The sequence below is a fragment of the Phalangium opilio genome, unplaced genomic scaffold (assembly GCF_054372755.1).
Source record: "Phalangium opilio isolate 3A_F unplaced genomic scaffold, DU_Popi_V2 ptg000037l_1, whole genome shotgun sequence".
In the NCBI taxonomy this organism is placed as follows: domain Eukaryota; kingdom Metazoa; phylum Arthropoda; class Arachnida; order Opiliones; family Phalangiidae; genus Phalangium; species Phalangium opilio.
In genome coordinates this window covers 1,856,725-1,861,963 of record NW_028324160.1, presented here as the reverse complement: position 1 = coordinate 1,861,963, position 5,239 = coordinate 1,856,725, and the positions used below count along the sequence as shown (strand labels likewise).

Below are 5,239 nucleotides of genomic sequence, written 5' to 3'. Positions count from 1 at the left end.
GTGTTGTGGGATCACGAATGTAACGTAGAAAGCCAAAGTTTTTCCAGAATACCTGACGACCATTTAATTTTTGGGCTTCCGTGGCGCAATAATTAGCGCGTTCAGCTGTTAATCGAAAGGTTGGTGGTTCGAGCCCACCCGAGAGAGGTGTTGTGGGGTCTCAGATGTAGCGTAAAAAGTCAAAACTTTTCCACAATACGTGAGAACCATTTAATTTCTGAGCTTTCGTGGCTCAATGGTTAGCGCGTTCGGCTGTTAGCCAATAGGTTGGTGGTTCGAGCCCACCCGGGAGCGGTGTTGTGGGATCTCAAATGTAACGTAGAAAGCCAAAGTTTTTCCACAATACCTGACGACCATTTAATTTTTGGGCTTCCGGTGCGCAATGGTTAGCGCGTTCAGCTGTTATTCAAAAGACTGGTGGTTTGAGCCCTTTCGGGAGCGGTGTTGTGAGGTCTCAGATGTGACGTAAAAAGTCAAGGTTTTTCCACAATACCTGACGACCATTTAATTTTTGAGCTTCCGTGGCGCAATGGTTAGCGCGTTCTTCTGTTAATCGAAAGTTTGGTGGTTCGAGCCCACCCGGGAGAGGTGTTGTGGGGTCTCAGATGTAGCGTAAAAAGTCAAAACTTTTCCACAATACGTGACAACGATTTAATTTCTGAGCTTCCGTGGATCAATGTTTAGCGCGTTCGGCTGTTAGCCAATAGGTTGGTGGTTCGAGCCCACCCGGGAGAGGTGTTGTGGGGTCTCAGATGTAGCGTAAAAAGTCAAAACCTTTCCACAATACGTGACAACGATTTAATTTCTGAGCTTCCGTGGCTCAATGTTTAGCGTGTTCGGCTGTTAACCAATAGGTTGGTGGTTCGGGCCCACCCGGGAGCGGTGTTGTGAGTTCTCAGATGTGACGTAAAATGTCAGAGTTTTTCCACAATACCTGACGAATATTTAATATTTGGGCTTCCTTGGCGCAATGGTTAGCGCGTTTGGCTGTTTACAGAAAGGTTGGTGGTTCGAGCACACCCGGGAGCGGTGCTATGAGGTCTCAGATGTTACGTAAAAAGTCAAAGTTTTTCCACAATACCGGACGACCATTTAATTTCAGAGCTTCCGTGGCTCAATGGCTAGCGCTTTCGGCTTTTAACCGAAATTTTGGTTTTTCGAGCCCATCCGGGAGCGTTTTGTGAGGTCTCAGATGTAACGTAAAAAGTCAGAGTTTTTCCACAATACATGACGACCATTTAATATTTAGGCTTCCGTGGCGCAATGGTTAGCGCGTTCAGCTGCTATTCAAAAGACTGGTGGTTTGAGCCCTCCCGGGAGCGGTGTTGTGACGTCTCGAATGTAACGTAAAATGTCAGAGTTTTTCCACAATACCTGACGAACATTTAATTTTTGGGCTTCCGTGGCGCAATAATTAGCGCGTTCAGCTGTTAATCGAAAGGTTGGTGGTTCGAGCCCACCCGGGAGAGGTTTTGTGGGGTCTCAGATGTAGCGTAAAATGTCAAAACGTTTTTCCACAATACGTAACAACCATTTAATTTCTGAGCTTCCGTGGCTCAATGCTTAGCGCGTTCGGCTGTTAGCCAATTGGTTGGTGGTTCGAGCCCACCCGGGATTGGTGTTGTGGGATCTTAAATGTAACGTAGAAAGCCAAAGTTTTTCCACAATACCTGACGACCATTTATTTTTTGGGCTTCCTTGGCGCAATGGTTAGCGCGTTCGGCTGTTAACCGAAAGGTTGGTGGTTCGAGCCCAACCGAGAGAGGTGTTGTAGGGTCTCAGATGTAACGTAATAAGTCATAACTTATCCACAATACGTGACAACCATTTAATTTCTGAGCTTCCGTGGCTCAATGGTTAGCGCGTTCGGCTGTTAACCAATAGGTTGGTGGTTCGAGCCCACCCGGGAGCGGTGGTGTGGGATCTCAAATGTAACGTAGAAAGCCAAAGTTTTGCCACAATACCTGACGACCATTAAATTTTTGGGCTTCCTTGGCGCAATGGTTAGCGCGTTCGGCTGTTAACCGAAAGGTTGGTGGTTCGAGCCCAACCGGAATAGGTGTTGTGACGTCTCAGATGTGACGTAAAAAGCCAAGGTTTTTTCCACAACACCTGACGACCATTTAATTTTTGGGCTTCCGTGGCGCAATGGTTAGCGCGTTCGGCTTTTAACCAATAGGTTGGTGGTTCGAGCCCATCCGGGAGCGGTGTAGTGAGGTCAAAGATGTAACGTAAAATGTCAGAGTTTTTCCACAATACCTGACGAACATTTAATTTTTGGGCTTCCGTGCCGCAATGACTAGCGCGTTCAGCTGTTAATCGAAAGGTTGAAGGTTCGAGCCCACCCGGGAGAGGTGTTGTGGGGTCTCAGATGAAGCGTAAAAAGTCAAAACGTTTCCACAATACGTGACAACCATTTAATTTCTGAGCTTCCGTGGCTCAATGGTTAGCGCGTTCGGCTGTTAACCAATAGGTTGGTGGTTCGAGCCCATCCGGGAGCGGTGTTGTGACGTCTCAGATGTGACGTAAAAAGTCAAGGTTTTTCCACAATACCGGACGACCATTTAAATTTTGGGCTTCCGTGGCGCAATCGTTAGCGCGTTCGGCTGTTAACAGAAAGGTTGGTGGTTCGAGCACACCCGGGAGCGGTGCTATGAGGTCTCAGATGTTACGTAAAAAGTCAAAGTTTTTCCACAATACCGGACGACCATTTAATTTTTGGGCTTCCGTGGCGCAATGGTTAGCGCGTTCAGCTGCTATTCAAAAGACTGGTGGTTTGAGCCCTCCCGGGAGCGGTGTTGTGACGTCTCAGATGTAACATAAAATGTCAGAGTTTTTCCACAATACCTGACGAACATTGAAATTTTGGGCTTCCGTGGCGCAATGGTTAGCGCGTTCGGCTGTTAACCAATAGGTTGGTTGTTCGAGCCCATCCGGGAGCGGTGTTGTGAGGTCTCAGATGTGACGTAAAAAGTCAAGGTTTTTACACAATACCTGACGAGCATTTAACTTTTGGGCTTCCGTGGCGCAATGGTTAGCGCGTTCGGCTGGTAACCGAAAGGTTGGTGGTTCAAGCCCACCCGGGAGCGGTGTTGTGGGATCACGAATGTAACGTAGAAAGCCAAAGTTTTTCCAGAATACCTGACGACCATTTAATTTTTGGGCTTCCGTGGCGCAATAATTAGCGCGTTCAGCTGTTAATCGAAAGGTTGGTGGTTCGAGCCCACCCGAGAGAGGTGTTGTGGGGTCTCAGATGTAGCGTAAAAAGTCAAAACTTTTCCACAATACGTGAGAACCATTTAATTTCTGAGCTTTCGTGGCTCAATGGTTAGCGCGTTCGGCTGTTAGCCAATAGGTTGGTGGTTCGAGCCCACCCGGGAGCGGTGTTGTGGGATCTCAAATGTAACGTAGAAAGCCAAAGTTTTTCCACAATACCTGACGACCATTTAATTTTTGGGCTTCCGGTGCGCAATGGTTAGCGCGTTCAGCTGTTATTCAAAAGACTGGTGGTTTGAGCCCTTTCGGGAGCGGTGTTGTGAGGTCTCAGATGTGACGTAAAAAGTCAAGGTTTTTCCACAATACCTGACGACCATTTAATTTTTGAGCTTCCGTGGCGCAATGGTTAGCGCGTTCTTCTGTTAATCGAAAGTTTGGTGGTTCGAGCCCACCCGGGAGAGGTGTTGTGGGGTCTCAGATGTAGCGTAAAAAGTCAAAACTTTTCCACAATACGTGACAACGATTTAATTTCTGAGCTTCCGTGGATCAATGTTTAGCGCGTTCGGCTGTTAGCCAATAGGTTGGTGGTTCGAGCCCACCCGGGAGAGGTGTTGTGGGGTCTCAGATGTAGCGTAAAAAGTCAAAACCTTTCCACAATACGTGACAACGATTTAATTTCTGAGCTTCCGTGGCTCAATGTTTAGCGTGTTCGGCTGTTAACCAATAGGTTGGTGGTTCGGGCCCACCCGGGAGCGGTGTTGTGAGTTCTCAGATGTGACGTAAAATGTCAGAGTTTTTCCACAATACCTGACGAATATTTAATATTTGGGCTTCCTTGGCGCAATGGTTAGCGCGTTTGGCTGTTTACAGAAAGGTTGGTGGTTCGAGCACACCCGGGAGCGGTGCTATGAGGTCTCAGATGTTACGTAAAAAGTCAAAGTTTTTCCACAATACCGGACGACCATTTAATTTCAGAGCTTCCGTGGCTCAATGGCTAGCGCTTTCGGCTTTTAACCGAAATTTTGGTTTTTCGAGCCCATCCGGGAGCGTTTTGTGAGGTCTCAGATGTAACGTAAAAAGTCAGAGTTTTTCCACAATACATGACGACCATTTAATATTTAGGCTTCCGTGGCGCAATGGTTAGCGCGTTCAGCTGCTATTCAAAAGACTGGTGGTTTGAGCCCTCCCGGGAGCGGTGTTGTGACGTCTCGAATGTAACGTAAAATGTCAGAGTTTTTCCACAATACCTGACGAACATTTAATTTTTGGGCTTCCGTGGCGCAATAATTAGCGCGTTCAGCTGTTAATCGAAAGGTTGGTGGTTCGAGCCCACCCGGGAGAGGTTTTGTGGGGTCTCAGATGTAGCGTAAAATGTCAAAACGTTTTTCCACAATACGTAACAACCATTTAATTTCTGAGCTTCCGTGGCTCAATGCTTAGCGCGTTCGGCTGTTAGCCAATTGGTTGGTGGTTCGAGCCCACCCGGGATTGGTGTTGTGGGATCTTAAATGTAACGTAGAAAGCCAAAGTTTTTCCACAATACCTGACGACCATTTATTTTTTGGGCTTCCTTGGCGCAATGGTTAGCGCGTTCGGCTGTTAACCGAAAGGTTGGTGGTTCGAGCCCAACCGAGAGAGGTGTTGTAGGGTCTCAGATGTAACGTAATAAGTCATAACTTATCCACAATACGTGACAACCATTTAATTTCTGAGCTTCCGTGGCTCAATGGTTAGCGCGTTCGGCTGTTAACCAATAGGTTGGTGGTTCGAGCCCACCCGGGAGCGGTGGTGTGGGATCTCAAATGTAACGTAGAAAGCCAAAGTTTTGCCACAATACCTGACGACCATTAAATTTTTGGGCTTCCTTGGCGCAATGGTTAGCGCGTTCGGCTGTTAACCGAAAGGTTGGTGGTTCGAGCCCAACCGGAATAGGTGTTGTGACGTCTCAGATGTGACGTAAAAAGCCAAGGTTTTTTCCACAACACCTGACGACCATTTAATTTTTGGGCTTCCGTGGCGCAAT

The 5,239-nt window shown here is 47.4% G+C and overlaps 1 non-coding gene across 1 annotated transcript; it reads left to right on the top strand.

The window, feature by feature from the left end:
* Positions 1-3,016: 3,016 nt before the first annotated feature.
* On the top strand, positions 3,017-3,089 carry TRNAT-GGU (transfer RNA threonine (anticodon GGU)). The gene has a single exon. It is a non-coding gene; the product is annotated as a tRNA-Thr (tRNA).
* Positions 3,090-5,239: the final 2,150 nt, after the last annotated feature.